Genomic DNA, 17,389 nt, shown 5'->3' with positions numbered 1-17,389 from the left:
AACCAACGGATTTACTACCTTTTGATATTTTATATCCACTCATTGCTACCTCTTTCAGTTTGATGAACTCTCATTACTTGCAGTACATATCTGGTGGTAATTCCATCGGTTTTTATTTCTCTGCCGAGGTCTTTATTTCACTGTCTAGAGGATAACTAGGCTGGGTGCATTATTCTTGGCTGGAAATGTTTTGATTTTGTTGTTGTTTTCCTTCTGTACTATGGAAATCTCATCCTTTTCCCTCCTGGCCCATGTGAATTCTGTTGAGAGGTGTGCAGCGAGGCAAATGAAGACCCTTTTCTGTTATATTTTCCTTTTTTTTCTTGTAGCTTCAGGAGTCCTTTCTGCTTAACTTGCTGGAACTTGTTGTATAGAATTGGTCATACTGAAGAAAATGGGTAATTTCTGACCTACAAGCACTTGGATAGTTTCACCTTTCTCTGGTTTTGAGGCATGTTCTGCTATTATCTCTTTAAACATGCTTTCTATCTCTTTGTCATTTTTAGGTCTGTTTTAACCTGGATATCACAGATATTCCTTTTCATTCTGTCTTAGAGTTCTCACAAGCTTTCCTGTTTCAGTGTTTTTTTTTTCATTTTTTTTCTCTGTGTCTTTTCAAATAGCATCTCTTCACTCTCTATTCTTTTGTTTGCTTCATGTATTTTGCTGTTGATGCTTTCAACCACATTTAAAATTTTACTTAGCTAACTTTTCAGTAGGGAAATTTCTGCTTGATTCTTTAAATCACTTTCACCTATTGTCAAGTCTGACAGAGTATTGAATAATTTCTCTGTATTCCCCTGAAGTTTGTTAAGCTTCCTTAAAGAACTATTTTTTATTTATTGACCTGAGTACTTGGCTATTGTTTTGTTCAGAAACTAATGTATTGTTCTCTGAGAGATCTTGATGCTTTTCATTGTATGAGATTGCATATGGATAGATTATTTTTTCCAGTATTTATAATTTGGCTTTATTTGTGGTCATCCTATAAATTTCAGTAATCCAATTTTTTTTTTTCTGAAATCATGGATAAATCTCACTTCAACACTAGGTGGTGATCTAAATTGAAGTTTGCTTCAAGTCTGTGACCACTGTGCTGTCACTACCTTAGTGACACACTGAACTCAGATTTGTACCAACACTGCAGTTGGTATGCAGCTCAGAATGAAGATGGATAGTATGAAAACCATTAGGCCACCATAAGCCTTCCTTGTGGTCAGGGGATTCCAAGATACCTTGTCCTGTGCTCACCAGTACCACAATGCTCAATCACATTGGAATTCCACAGTTCACCCAGACCAGCAAAGCATGGAAGCTGGACTAGGATCTGTACTGCAATGATCTGCCCAATGCTTTAATGCACTTACAGCCTGAATTTGCTACAACCAGCCTCAAGTGCTGCTAGCTGAAACAGAAGTCCAGTCAGTGCAGCTCATGATTCTGCTAAGCAATAGGGCAGGTCTCTGGAAGATGTATTTTTATTCATCATCTTATTTCTTTCATTCTAAAGATATAGGTATTTGTTTGAAAGGTAGAGTAATAGGGTAACAAAGAAAAGGGGGGTGAGAGAGAGGGAGAGAAAGAGAGAGAAACAGAGAGAATCTTTCCTCCATTACTCACTACACAGATGCCTACAGCAGTTGGGTCTGAAGCAGAACCCAGGAACTTCATTTAGATCTCCAATGTGGTTGGTAGGAACCCAGTACTTGGATAATCAAAGACATTTTGGTGGGAAGCTGGCTCAGAAACAGTGGAGCCAGTACTCAAACTAGCACTTTCGTGTGGAATATGGGCATCCAAATAGCTGCTTGGTCCACTCAGCCACAGTGCCTGCCCCTATCATTTTATTCCTGAAGCTCAATTTGTACGTTTGAAAGAATTATACATTGATAATCTTAAAGTTAGTAATACATAAACTAGAATGTAAAAAAAATTAAATGACTTCAAATAGGAAATGGGAAAATGTTTCTTTCTCCAAATTGCTTTATTAAATTCTTCCTGAAGATTACTGGATCAGGATGACTCCTTTAGCCTTTTCTTCAGGCTTCCCTTGAATTCCCTAAAATGTCACAGATTTGTTTGGTGACTGTAGGGAATAGTGTTGGTGATTCAAAAAACTATAAAACATACAACGATCCATGAAAACAAAATGTAAGTCCTTTTCTGTAAGGCTTAGGTGTGTGTGTGTGTGTGTACACACAAGTGTGTGGCTGCATTAAGCAATGTAATACAGTCATACTTTTTATGGCCTTCTGTTATAAGCAGTTTGGATTCCAATATTACTGAAAGAAATTAATCTTATATGCTTCTGTGCTGCTTGCATAGCCAAATAAGAATGTGGTTCATGCCCCAATGGCTACAAAAGCCAGGGCTGAGCCAAGGACGGTGGGACTGCATTCAGGTTCCCACATGAGCGGTAGAAGCTCACATTATTTGGTGCTTTTCTATCCATGTTACTGGGGAGCTATATCAGAAGTGAAACAGCTGGGACTCAAGCCCAGTGCCTAATATAGGATCCCAGCATGGCAAATGGCACTATGTCATAATGTCAGCACTTTCATTTGCTGCATCCTGTTTTAGAGTTCCTAGGTTCAAGTCTTGGCTCTACTCCCTATTCCAGCGTCAAGCTAAAGTGCACATTAAGAGGCAGTTATGATAGTTCAAATTTGGGGGTCTCTGCTGCCCACATTGAAGACACTTGACTTCCTAACTCTCAACTTCAATCCAGCTCAGGCCCACCTGGTAAGAGCCATGTGGGGTTACTCATTAGATGGGCCCTTGCTTTCTCTTTCTCTCTTCAAAATAAAACACAAACTTACATATATTTTTAATGTATGTTCAATTTATCACATTGTATTCATGGAATAAATGTGATTCAGCAGAAATGTATGGAGCTGATAAGATTTTCAAGTCTTGGGCCTAGTGTGCTAGCCTATTGATTAAAGTCCTCGTCTTGCACGTGCTAGGACCCCATATGGGAGGCAGTTCTAATCCCAGTGGCCCTGCTTCCCATCCAGCTCCCTGCTTGTGACTTGGGAAAGCAGTCAAGGACGGCCCAAAGCCTTGGGACCCTGCACCCGTGTGGGAGACCTCGAGGAGGCCTCTTGATCCTGGCTTGAGATTGGTGCAGCTCCAGCCATTATGGCTACTTAGGAAGCAAATCAATGGGTGGAAGATCTTCCTCTCTGTTTCTCATCCTCTCTTTATATCTAACATTCCAATAATAATAAAATAAACTTTAAAAATCTATTTTTCAAGTCTCACATCACAAAAGTTAAGGAAGCATTTTATTCACTTTTCTTGGAAAATCTTTCCAGTGGCCAGAGGCAGTTAATTCAGAATTGAATGTACATACCTAAGTAAATAATGAAGGATATTTAATTCACACATAGAGTTAAAATCAAACATGAATGGAAATGGAGATACCAGAATTTTGTTCTTTATAGTATATAGTTAGTAATGCAAATAATTCAATTTGGCTTCTGAGGAGGTAAGGAGAAATACAAGGGTGCCAGCTACCTTACCTTTTATGGCACTCAGTCAAAAATTACCTAGACAGCTAGTATTGCACTCCAGTGAAAGAGGACAGACAGATAGCATATTGAAAAGTATAAATAAGTGATTTTATTTTGTTACAGATGATTTAAGGAAATGAAATCAAAATAATGAGACAGAACGCGCTGAAAAGGGAGGGATGACTTAACTACTGTGACAGAAAAGCTCTCTCTAGGGAAGGGATTCACTGCCTATCTTTCATGTGGTTACAAATAAAAGCAATTTTCTTAATGCTTTTTTAAAATCTTCCCTTAAAATTTCAAGAAATACTACAGCCTTTTTGGTGGGCATTTGACACAGCAGTTAAGAGCGATTGGGGTCCCTGCATCCTGTCAGAGTGCCCCTTTGCAGTACGGGCTCCTGTGCTTGGTGAGGCCTTAGGTGTCTGGGTCACTGTTAGCTATGCTGGACACTTGGATTGAGTTCTAGCTTCCTGACTTCGCCTGAGACAACCTAGCTATTGCTGGGTCTTTGGAAAGTATGCCAGTGGATGGAAAAGTGTCTCTATGTTTGTCTTTCATACTGCAAAAGGTAAAATTGATAAAAAAAAAAGTTAAGAAACGAAACACCGAAGTCTTGAGATGACAACAAATTTAAAACTCAAACCGGAAAAATCTTTCAGTTTTATTTTAGACTAACTGCATTTTCCTGTTAAATATAACCAAAATTATCATAGATACTTCTTTTAAAAAAAATGTAGAAAATAATGCTCATAAAAATATCTGTTTATTTATCTATCTCTAAGCGTCTCTATCCTATTTGTCACTAATGTTCTATTTTAGCAATTGAGGCTTATGCGTTGTGCTGCATTTTTTAAATAAGTGATTTTATGCAACAAAGATTTGTCACCCATTCTCCCTTCAGCTCCCCAAAAATATCCTTTTCAAACACTTTCCTATTTGCTAAACATGCTATCCTGCTATGGCTAACTCCTTAACTCCAAATAGTTGATTTCATCCTCTAGTTTTCTATATTTATTCAGCAGAGTCAACTGCTGCATGATTTGTTTGTGAGAGGAAGTGGCTATTTTCGTAGATATATTTTGTTTTTAGTCAGGAAAAATAAGTATGGTAACTGCATTTGATGTAACTCTTTGCGTTCAATTGTCCTTTACTTGGACCAGTTTCATATTCATGAGAGATTTGCTCCTCATTTAAGATAAAAACTGACCAATAGAAACAAAATGATAGAGAAAAGCATTCATCTGAAGATGTACTCTAAATAGCAAAACAATCACTGTAAGGTAAAAATGCACAACAGCCACCATGAAATGCCTTCTGATTTTTCTGTGCTGAATGACCCTTGAGGCACTGCCTGCAGTACATGGTGAAATTGGTCTTTTGTAAAAATGCAATAATTTCACACCTGTAGATTCCAAAAGGGATGAAATAACAGTGTATTTGTGTGTGTGTGTGTGTGTGTTTGCTTATTTGAAAAACAATGAAACATAGAAAAGACAGTGTCAAAGACAGAGACTATTTATCTGATGTTCACTCCTGAAATGCTTGCAATAGCTGTGACCAATCCAGGTTGAATTTAGAAAAAATCATGCTCTCCCATGTCGGTGGAATAGACACATTAATGGAGCTGGAATTGAGAGTGGAATCTGTCTTCAAACTTAGCCACTGTTGTGAATTAGTTCTCAAACAGCTTTTAATCCCTGTGCCAAATGTCTATCCTTTTGTTTACGCATTTTTTCTGTAGCCTGTTCAAATGGATGTTTGTGCTTCTGAAGTTGTACAGAATTGTCTCTACGTATTTGGAGACATAATTTGCACCAGATGATAAGGAAACAAATAGTTCAGAGTTTATTAACACTATTGATGTTATAAGCTATCAATATATACTGCTTTTATTTGTTGTTAAAATTTGGAATTTGTTTTCAGATAGACTCAAGCTAGTGGAAATGTGTTTGTTTCATTATTGATACCTTTAGATTGGCAGATGTGGTTTACGTAGGCAACTAACCAAATGGTTGATAACTTTCTCTGTCCCCACTCGTCTTGTAACTACAGTTTAGCTGCCAGGCCCTCACGCAAGAGAGAAAACTTGGATCTCAGAGCGTAGACGTTGACCTAGAGGCTGAGAGAAGAGAAGCAGAAGTGCTTATGTGATGTCAGTGTATTAACATCACAGCTGAGCCACGTAAATAAGGGAGTGCCATCTCTCTGTCACGTACCACACATGTGTGAGCTAGAGTAAGAAGCATATGAGAGAAGGGGATCTCCGAATGTGTCCTTGGAAACGTGAGCAGCAGGAAGAAATGTGTTGCCCCTCACAAAAATAAGCATCATGTGTTTTCTAGTTTAACAATTTTAAGATAATATGATTTTATTCTATATTTTCATTCATATAGAGAACATATACAAAGATATTATTTGAATGATAGATGCAATTCTAAGACTATAATATAATTGTACTTCTCTCTTCCCCTTCCTTCCTTCCGAACTTTCTTTCTGTACTAATTTTTGCCATAAGATTTGATTAGCTTTATATTCAGACTTAATTTTCCACTAAGAGTTCAGCAAGTAAAATGTAGAAAGACCACTATTGAGCATGATCTAGACAAGGGATAGAAACAATCAAATTCCAAGTTATTTTAATAAAATTATTAGAATATATAATATCAGGGATCTTAAAATTCCATGACAAGTAGAATTTATAATTTTTGATGAAAAAATTGGAGATCCATGCATAATTTTTACATAATATGCGTTTTACAAAAAGCCTATAAAGTAACTGCAGAGATCTCTACATTAGAATATACATTTCTAAAATACCTACATACATACCCTTGCTACTTATTTTTATTAAAATATTGTTAAGAGTGAATTATAGGGGCCCGGTGGCGTGGCCTAGCAGCTAAAGTCCTCGCCTTGAATGCCCCGGGATCCCATATGGGCACCGTTGCGGCTCACTTGGGGAGTGAATCATTGGACGGAAGATCTTCCTCTCTGTCTCTCCTCCTCTCTGTATATCTGACTTTGTAATAAAAATGAATAAATCTTTAAATAAAAGTGAATTATAACAGAAATGTATATTATTAAAATTCAAAGACAGAAGTACATTAAAATAAATATATGAAAATAATATGTAAATACTCTTGTGATTGTGTCCAATTTTTAAGAAGAGTTTTGGTCAAATTTTATGCTCTCCATCGATGCTGGTTCAGTTCAGAAAAAATACTGTTTTTCATTGTGTGACACTTTTTTTGTTGCAATCTATAACAATTAAATGACTTTTCAATAGAAAAGTCAGGAAGAATGACAGCTCATTCTCATGTTATTAATTCGTAAGCCATTGTATCAGTTGAGTCTGATATTTGTCAGCTTGAGTGACATAATTGATTGGATCTATTCAATTTTTGGAACACAGTGACTGATGACTTTTTTTAAAGCTAGGCTTATTATATTTTCCATCTTCGGTTGTTGATCTAAACAGCATGAACCCCTGTGAACTAGGTCAGAAATGTTGCTCAGTGGGATGGGATTGGTTGGCCTGAGGAATCAAAGTCAGGGATACAAAACTGTGTTCTGGAGCCTGAGATCAGTGCTAGAACTTCTGGCTGTAAGGCGATGGAGGACAAAACCTGCTAACATTCCTAAGCCTTATTTGAATAGAGCTTCTTTCATCTGAGGTAGAATTTAATGTGTTCACCTACACAGACATTTCCATTGGCATTTCAGAGAGACACAGATAAATGCTATGTGTTAATCAAACCTTTTGTTGATAAAGAACACTTGAGTGATTATCAGGAAAAAGAAAGTGTGAGCCAGTAATGCTAAGTAATACGTTTGGTTTTTGGACTTAATTTATCAAACGTATTTTTAAAAAACTATTCACAGTTGCTAGACTAGTGTTTGGTTCTCAGCTCGTTTTCAACACATATTAAATGAACCAATGCATAAATGAGTACTAAATATCAGTCTCCTTCAGTCATTTCCCCCCTATAGGAGAAATGCAACAATTTTTGCATTTTTACTGAATTCATGAATGAGCAGTTCCAATCACAAGAGGTCTGATTTTTCTAAGAATCACATGAACAAATATTCATTCTCTTCCCACTAGTTCATTGTGTATGGTAAATTCCCTCATAGATACTGCTTGGTCATGTCCAGCCTTTTGTCAGACAGTGGTGCATTTCCTTGATGATTATTAGAGCTAAGACATCTTTTATTTGCAATGCTCAGCAGTGTTCTTGGTTTCATCTAGAAGATTCTTGGAAGCAGGATTGATTTTTCTTGTTCAGGTGGTTCCCTTGCCAACAAAGTCTTTTACCATCTTTCATTGCACACTCTTCACTGGGGCTGATAGCAAGTATCTAACTAACCTAAATTGCTGGCAGTGTTATTGCAAAGGTTACAAAAACGTTTTGAGGAGTCTGATCATTATTGCAAGTGCCATCCATCAATCCAAATATGCAAGAATAACTTAAACATTGGATAGAGACACGTTTTTATAAATGGTATGTGGTTACGCAATTAGTAGAACACTTTCCTCAGAAAGTTTCAAAAATACAGTTAGGCTCAAAATTTTGAATTTGATTACAAATTTATGAATTACTAATAATGGAGATTATATACTCCCATTGAAGGTGAATTTTGGTAAATATAAATGCAGATCTAGCTAGTTCTTGGAAGGAGCCAGCACTATGTACAGCATGTTATACCACTGCCCGCAGTATCACATATGGACGCCAGGTCAAAATTTGGCTGTTTCACTACCCATCCAGTTCCCTGTTATTACTCAGGAGCACTTACTACCCTTTATTTCTCCTGAGCTGATTTTATCAGTACTTTTTAAAAATTTGTAAAACATAGGAATATCATTCTTACATATATGTTTCTATGGCAACTAAACATTTGTGATATTTCCAACATCTTTTTAAAATTTATTCATTTTCATTGGAAAGGCAGATTCACAGAGGAAAGGAAAGACAAAGACTTCCATCTCCTGGTCCAATTCTCAAACAGCTGCAACGGCCAGAGCTGGGCCAATCCAAAGACAGGAGCCAGGAGGTTCTTCTGTGTCTCCCAGGCAGGTGCAGGATCCCAAACTTTGGACCATCCTTTACTGCTTTTCCAGACCACAAGTAGGGAACTGGATGAGGGAAGTGGAGCAATGAGGACATGAAAAAGAATCCATATGGGATTCTAGCACTTGGAGGTGGAGGATTAGCTGGTTGATTCATCTCTCTGACCCCTTTCCAACAGATTTAAAAATTTTTCATTTGTGAATTTCCTTTTGTGTCCTTAGATAATTTACTATAGGGCCCAGTGCTATAGCTCAATGGTTAAATCCTCACCTTGCAAGCACCAGGATCCCATATGGGTGCCAGTTTGTATCCCGGCTGCTCTACTTCCCATCTGGCTCCCCGCTTGTGGCATGGGAAAGCAGTTGAGGATGGCTAAAAGCCCTAGAACTTTGTACCCACATGGGAGACTCTGAAGAAGTTCCTGGCTCCTGACTTTGGATCAACTCAGCTCCCACTGTTAAGACCACTTGGGTACTAAACCAGCATATAGATCTTTCTCTCTCTATCTCCTTCTCTACATAAATCTGCATTTCCAATAAAAATAAATCTTTTTAAAAAGAGGTAATATTTTATCATTTTGTTTTTGAAATTGCTTTTGAATAACTTTTTATATATTGATATGAATCATTTAAGGTAAAGATTGATCTTTTTCCCAGTGAGATAAGATTTTGATATATGAAAGTTATAAATCTTTAAATATTAAAAATTTTGTTATTTTAAAATGTTTTCTTTTCTCATTTGAAAAGCAGAGTTAGAGGGATGGAAGGAGGGACAAAAGCAATGAGAGAGAGAGAGAGAGAGAGAGAGAGAGAGAGAGAGAGAGAGAGAACTAATATCAGCTGCCTTATTTCCCAGTCTCATTGGTGGTTGCAGGATCCCAATCACTTGCACCAAACTCCACTGTTTTTTCAGGCATATTAGCAGGTGGTTGAATCTGAAGCAGAGCAACAGTAACTGAGAGCTGTTGCTGACAGCTTAACCCTGCCACAGCACCAGCTTCAAAAGCTTTAAAACTTTTTGTAGTAAGGACACTTTTATTTGTGTGATTTATGTATTTAATATTTTACATATCTTACCAGCAAAGAGGGAAAACATGAATGTTAATTCGGTAAGCTTTTTAATTTTTTACTTGTATTTAATCCATGCATTAATTATCTTGATGCAATATGAACATCTAAATTTTTGTTTTTCTATGCTATTTGGTGAATTGATTTATTTATTTTATTCTTTGAGGAGTATATATTTATGGTTCCTTTTGTAATTTTCTAAAATATTTTAACATCTATTTATTGCTTCTATTTTACTTTTACTACAACAGAACTAAGTCATTGTATCAAATTCCAGCACAATTTTATTTTCATCATCACTAAAGTCATCATAATTAGAATAATGGAAATTATGATTATCTCTCGTAGGTCCGTAAAAAGCTTACCAGATAAAATTTTTTGTCTTTCGTATAGATCCTATTAAAATAGCAGGAGTTTCTTATTTTTGTTAGTGTTAATTTCATTATATTTCAGCTGATTTTAGTTAGCATATAGAAAACTCTGATCTTGTAGATTTATTATTTAATTGGTTAGCTCACTGAAATTTCTTACAAAATGATTTAGAATGACATTTTTCAGATTAGTATATCCTTGGCAATGATTGAAATGTTTTCGTCCTTTCTACCAAAATTTATTCTGCTAATGTAACTGTGTGCTTGTTTTTATTGTTGAAGATTTGTACATTGGCATGTTCAAAATAATGCTCACTACTAATAATGGTGAGAGACATCCTTCTGAAGAGAGTGATCACATAGCAAAGTCCCCAAAGGCCACCAGAAAGTGAAATATGAACTAGCAGATTTATTTTGGGAATGCAAAAAATGTTCTCACATCAAAAAAATATATATTTGTTTTAAATCACTTGTTTTAAATCATTTGTTTTAATAGATGCAATTAAAATATTGTTTCAGGAAATTGTGGTTTTCTGGGGAAATTCAATATCCTGAGCAAAATTCCTAATAAAACTTCAGGTGAAACTAATAATTACCTGAATGTTGAGTGGTAAATACTAGAATTAGATTTTGGAGTGTATTTCTACAAGAGGATTCATCCCTGCTATCGCTGGGTTCATAAGGTCCATATATAAGATTCAGGGGTTCTGTATGCTAAGGTCAATAGAGAAGTAAATATACATGTATATGTGAAAGTCTAAAACTTGTGGGAAAATGGGATTAAAAGATAATGCAGGGGCTAGAGTAGTGGTATAATGGATTAAGCTGCACCTTATGTGGACACCAGTTTCCATCCAGCTCCTTGCTAATGTGTCTGGGATAGCAGTACACAATGTCCTAGTGCTTGGGCCCCTGCACCCATAGGAGAGATCTGAAGAAGGATCCTGGCTCTTGGCTTCAGCATGGCCGTGCCCCAGCATTTGTGACCATTTGTGAAATAATCCAGATAATGGAAGATATCTCTCTCTCTCATCCTCTCTCTCTCTTTCTTTCTTTCTCTAACCCTACTTCTCAAGTAAATAATTCTTAAAAATATATATATTATACATTTTTCATGATTTTTGTAATCTCCCACATACATTTTTGGAAAATATACATTTTCCTGGAGTTCAGATTCATAATTCTAATAATGTCCTCTAAGATATCAAAGATCATAAAAATGGAAAAGAACAGGGGAAGATATAATAGGTTATCTGCCATAACTACTTTTTAAGTGTTATTCTTGCTGTGAAAGGCCATTGTAATTAGACAATAAAATCAAGTAGTAAGATTCTTTTATACCTTCCTCAAAGACTTACCTTCACTTAAGGCTAAACTGAAAGGAGTAAAGATTTACTAAATTCCCATTAAATTCTTTATCTCTAAGTTTTGTACAGAAGTTTTGTACCAGATCATCTGAGACCATCCTCTGAATAGAATGTGGAGTATGATCTTCTGGGTTCTAAAGTGATTGAGATTCCTTTTGTGCTCTCACAATTATAAAAGCAGGCGAGGCATTAATAAAATTTCACAAAATATTATTTAATAAATCAACATCCTTGATAAGACCAACCCACAAGTTCCTTGTTTGAGATTAACCAAAAGTGAAATTGTCTACACAATGTTGACTCCAAAATCAATGGGTACATGTACAAAGATTCTTGTATCTATACCTAATTATGTATTAATTACTTCACGTAAAATTTGTATATAAAAAGTACTACTACTACTAAAGATGATAATGTTTCAGTGGTTTCACTTCATTTAGTTAGCGTATTTATGGAGTGCCTACTTAATGCTAAGTAACATTTTGTGTCTCTTTACATTTACAAAATAGATCCTGCTGAAGCAGTATTCTGAAATTCAGTGGTGGAAAGAGGAAAAGAGAGGTATGTAGCTGAGGAAGAACTGGAGTCATGATATGGGTCAGACAGGACCTTAGCTCTTTCCATTAGGAACTGGTTAATACAGGAACTGAAATGATTCATCCGTATTATTGCACAGTAGGAAAAAGTGGCCAGGTTCTGATGTTTTAAAAATTTGTCATTCTTTATTTAAGAAGCAAAATGATAGAGACAGCTAAATACACATAGAGATCTAGCAACAGTGAGATGCACATGGATACCTTCTAGTTCATTACCCAAGTGCCTGCAGTGACCGCAACAGGGCTGGGCTGAAGCCAGGTGCTGGAACTAAATCTAGATCTCACACTGGGTGACAGAGAAGCAACCAGTTGAGCCAGCTCCTGATCCCTCTCCGAGATCTGCATTGGCAGGAAGCTGGATTGAGGATCTTGAGCTGGGTATCTAGCCTATTCATTCCAACATGAGTTGTGGGCAACTTAATCCATAAGGTGGTACATGACCCAATCCTTACCCCCCCCCCAGCATTTTATAATTTGTCCTTAATTAGCCTTTTGGTTGAGATCATCCTTATGCAAATTGACTTTCTACAGCAATGGCAATCCCTGAAGGGGCAGACACGTTTCTCAGTAATTGCAGTAACAAGTAATTTTTTCAAGTAGGAATCTGTGTTGCATCCATCACAACATAATTCCAAGTGCAGACATATATATTATGAATCATTAATCTATTTGTGGGAAGGTGCTGTGGGGGAAGGAGAGTGGGTGGAATAAAACATATGCAAATAAAAACACAGCTAATCTTTCAAGACTGAGACGGAATATATGTCTATCTTCATGGTTTATACCCTGAATTTTTAAATATGATGATGATGAATGATCAGACAATTTCACTTGAAAATTGTTGTTATTAGAACCTAGTATAGTTTTCATAAGAGTCTGAAGAATGATCGGTTCACATTAATGCAAGAAACATGCTATTTACCAGAATGACAGGTGGTTCAATACTCTTACTTCTGAGTCAATAAGGAATTGATGTCACAGATAACTAGCTGAACAATGTGACCTGAAAGCTAAAGCTAAAGTGATTCAATAATATGTTGAAGGCAGCATCACTTTAGAATTAAATAACCTATGACATTCAATTATAATTAAAAAGCAATCAGCATAGTTTTATTGTCAATATAAAATATTTAAATATTTGTTTTAATGTACCTTTTTGTGCAAAAATAGATCAGTTGAGAAAGTAATGTGTGCCAATCATTTTTTTCCTAATATTTAAGGCAATAGAATTCAGACCTGTCTCTAAAGAAATGCTTCATGCATTCATGTTGTTGTATGTTTCACTAGGCAAATTATAGTCTTAGTTTTTCACTCAGAGCTCCCATTGGGAACAGTATGCTTCATAGAAAAAGCAACAACAACAGACCTAGATCTATTCTGAGACAAAGCAAGAGGTTAAAAACAATCTCTGACTGTGGTGAGCCAAATCCTGCCTTCCCAGGCATTGCATGATCACTGTACCATCAGCGCCAAAGGATTCCTTTCTCAGGCAAAGCTCCTGCAGAGGACCTACCCAAGGCGAGGGGTGGGGAATCTGCCCATTTCTTTCAGAAAGCCTGCAGCATTCCTTGTGCAATTGGAATAAAACCAAGGCTAACTAATTATATAGTCAAATGTTTTGTTTAAATGCCTCATTCCTTGTTCTAATTATCACCTATCCCGAAGGGGAGAGCTTCGCTTTACAAAAGACAGAGAGAACAAGGTTAACTTCCCCTCCCAAACCTCTTCATAGATGAGAAAACACACAGCTGGAGTCTTCAACATATTGAAGTACAGTGTTTATCAATGTAATTTGTTGTTTTCCTTAATAAGAATTCACAAATAGTATTTGAGAAAAATAAAAAGATTATAGCAAAAAGAAAAAAAAATATTTAAATGCTTTTGCAGGCTTGAAGTTTGAGATCATGGACTTAGAATACTAGAAAAAGAAATTGCTTGTGAATCTTAAATTGAGTGCAGACTAAATTTTTAAAAATAATAAAAATTGAAAACCTATTGTAATTCTGATTAAATTGTTACATGTGTCCTGGTGCAAATTAAGGTAATAACATCTTGACAGCTGTCTCTCACTTGCTAATAAACATTACAACTTGCACAAATAGATTCAAGGGCATGCTGTACTTTTAATTCCAACCTTCTGCTAAGTAGCAGTTTAAATGCTTCCCTTCATTATAATGATATCCAATTCCTAAAGTATTTGCTTGGCCACATATAATTTTCACAAAGTTTACCTTATGTTTTAACTTAAATGGAAGACAGATTTCTTGTGTAGGCAGAAAGATTCCTCACTTCATTCCTTGATATGTCTATCATCTAATTATCTATCTGTCATCTATCTATCTATCTATCTATCTATCTATCTATCTATCTATCATCTTTTGTGAAATCTACCTTTTTGTGAGATATTCCTTGATGCTGTGCTTTATGAGTTCTCATGGCTTCTCCTTTTTCAATGTGTTAAATGTTTACCTTTTTAAGATGAGGCTTTTGTATCTGTGTGTTCTACTTGCATTTTATATGCAGCTACATTCTACTCATATTCATTATCTCACTGAAGAGCCCATCTAGTCTCAAGAACTCAATAAATCTAGTTTGCTTAACATCTTTCAGTTAATGTTCTTCTCTCATCATCAGTTCAATGTGTTTCTTCCTGTCATTAAATGTTAGTGAAACAATCATGGATTTATCTTTGGTCTCTACTTCACATATGCCATATCAGGTATATGTTTTCTATGGTTGACCTTGATAATGAAGATCACAATTCAAACCAGAGAAAAATAACATGGGCTATAGATAGGGTCACCAGTACCAGGCAGGCAGATGGCTACAATTAGGAGAGAATAAGTGGTCCATGAGATGGTACTTTTTAGTATGAAGTGTCTAGTGACAGAAATCAAACACAGATCCATGCAAGCATCAGTAAAGAATCACTTATAAGAGTCAAATTTTTATTTATTTGAAAGGCAGAAAGAGAGCGATTGACTGAGAGAGGGAGAGAGTGGTCTCTCATGTGCTGATTTTCCTTCTCCAATGCCTGCAGTGTTTGGTACTGAACCAGATTAAACCAAGAACTCAGCCTGAGTCTCCCACATGGGTGGTAAATGCCTATCAGTTGACCTGTTTCCTCCCAGAGTGGGCAACTGGCAGGAAGCTGGAATTGGGCGTGCTCCTAGGGCACAAACATAAGCACTGTGGTATGAGGCACCGTCACCCCAAATGGAATCCTAACTATCATGCCAAATGCCTGGCTCAATCTGGAGTTTTTGGAGTGATGAAAGATAAAAGTAGTCCATGGCTTTAGTGAGGATGATAAAAATGTGAGAGAGAGAACATAGTAATTTTTGTCTGATGAATGCTATGAGTGAAGTGAGGATGAGTCATTTTGCAATGGAGAAGGTAAAAACATTACCATGTCCAGGTAATGAAGGTGGATTTCAACACTGATAAATCATGTTGACTGCAGGTACACTTACTGTGATGTGATGAGAATGAAGCTTTATCATTATGGATGTCTTCTATCATATGTGCTGTTGTAGCAAAATATTGTAGACTGAGTAACTTGTAAAGAACAGGAATTTATTGCAATTCTGTAAACTGGGGGATGCAAAATGAATGCAGTGAGTGGCAAGTTCAGTTACTTGGTAAGGACTGCCCATTATCTCCACAGTGATATTTTATTTCATTTTTGATGATGTTTACATAGTTGATCAGGATGGGGAGGGTCGAGCATCAAGGAAAAGTGGAGACCATTATTTACACATTTTCTTCTTCTTCTTCCTGTATTTGGGGGAGGAGGGATACAAGGGGAGAAACCACATCCAGTCTTCCAACCTCCTCCCCAGGGATGGGGAACAACCACTGCAGGAGCCCTCATGTGGAGCATCTTCCAAGGATTCTGCTCAAGTGGTTTCAATAATTCTGAGATGCTGTTGATATCACTACTACAAGGAAGAGGAAATCCTTCCAAGGTCAGTTGGCTGACATATTCCAGCTCAGAGTCTCCATTCTCCCAGGAGTTTGCTGTCAAGATTCACTGGGGTAATTGATCTGTTTGATCTGCCTTCCATCTTCAGCAAACCAATGGATGTTGTGGCCTAGCCCAGACCTACCCACAACATGCTCAGCCCTCATGTACACCAGGGGGAATTGCAGCCCAATTAGAGCAACCTCTCCTAACCCAACTGGACTGGCTGCAAACCTTGGTTCCTGTGCCTGCCAACATGTTCAGTTTGGACTGGTCTGGACTGTCCCACATGCTGTTCAGATCTCATATACATCACTGGGCACTGAAGCCTAACTCAACCCAACTGACTCTACCCTCCAGTCCACATTCATGTCAGTGGGTGCCACTGCCTGTCTTGCCAGGTCTGCCCCCAGTCCTGAATCTCATCCTCACCAGTGGGAGTTGCAACCACCATCAGAGAGGTGCCCATAATTTCCCTACAGGACCCATTTCCTTTCCCTGGATTTTGTACTCTTCAGGTGGTTCTGCAGTCTAGCTTGACTTCAATTCCAGCACTTGCCAGCTGATGCTGTGGCAAAGCTCAGCACACCTGCCCTTACTCTGTCTCATCCCTGCACCGATGAATACAATAGGCTACCCCAGCCTTATTAGCATATGTGATATTTATTGCCCAAGCCATGACACAAATTCAAGAGATTTGTATTGAGTTGCCAGAGTTGTTGAAAATGAGTTTTTAAACAACTTGGCTGAAGGCATGTGGGTCTCCAGAGGATGTTCTGTGAGGACAGAAATGTACAGAGCCTGGGGTCATTTTCTCTAACCAGTACGGACCTGCAAAGTAGGTTGCTCTGGAAAGCTGACCAAGCTGAAACATACACCCACTGTCCAAACACATTTGAACAGTACCTTTACTCCTGCCAGAAACTTATGAATCCTAGTCTATCCTTTCCTGAAGAGTTGAGGCATTTAAGTATTTTCCCTTTTGGATACTACAGTTTAGGAACTTAGATATGGATTTTGTGTTCTGGTTGGTCCAGGATCTTCTTTGCATGCACACGGGGATTGAAGGATCAGCAGAAAAGCAAGGCTTATTAACATCCGAAGTGAACATACACACTCTGGCAAGCTCAGAAGTTTTCTGTATTCAAGCTTTAAGACAATCACTTGTATGAAATGGAGGCCTAGCAGAAACTGCACTGAATATTTAATGAAGACAGAGTTTAAGGTGGGATTTGGGGGCCTGGAACTGTGGTATATCACCTGCAGTGCTGGCATCTCTTATGAATACTAGTGTGGGTCTCAGCTGCTCCATATCTCATCCAGCTCCCTACTCATGCACCAGGGAAAGCAGCAGAAGGTGGCCCACCCACAGGCTCCTGCACCTCTGTGGGAGACCTGGATGAAGCTCATGGCTTTGACCTGACCCTGCCCTTT

This window comes from Ochotona curzoniae, unplaced genomic scaffold, assembly GCF_017591425.1.
Source record: "Ochotona curzoniae isolate NIBS_2020 unplaced genomic scaffold, NIBS_Ocur_1.0 contig_883, whole genome shotgun sequence".
In the NCBI taxonomy this organism is placed as follows: domain Eukaryota; kingdom Metazoa; phylum Chordata; class Mammalia; order Lagomorpha; family Ochotonidae; genus Ochotona; species Ochotona curzoniae.
Note: the sequence above shows the minus strand (reverse complement) of the source record.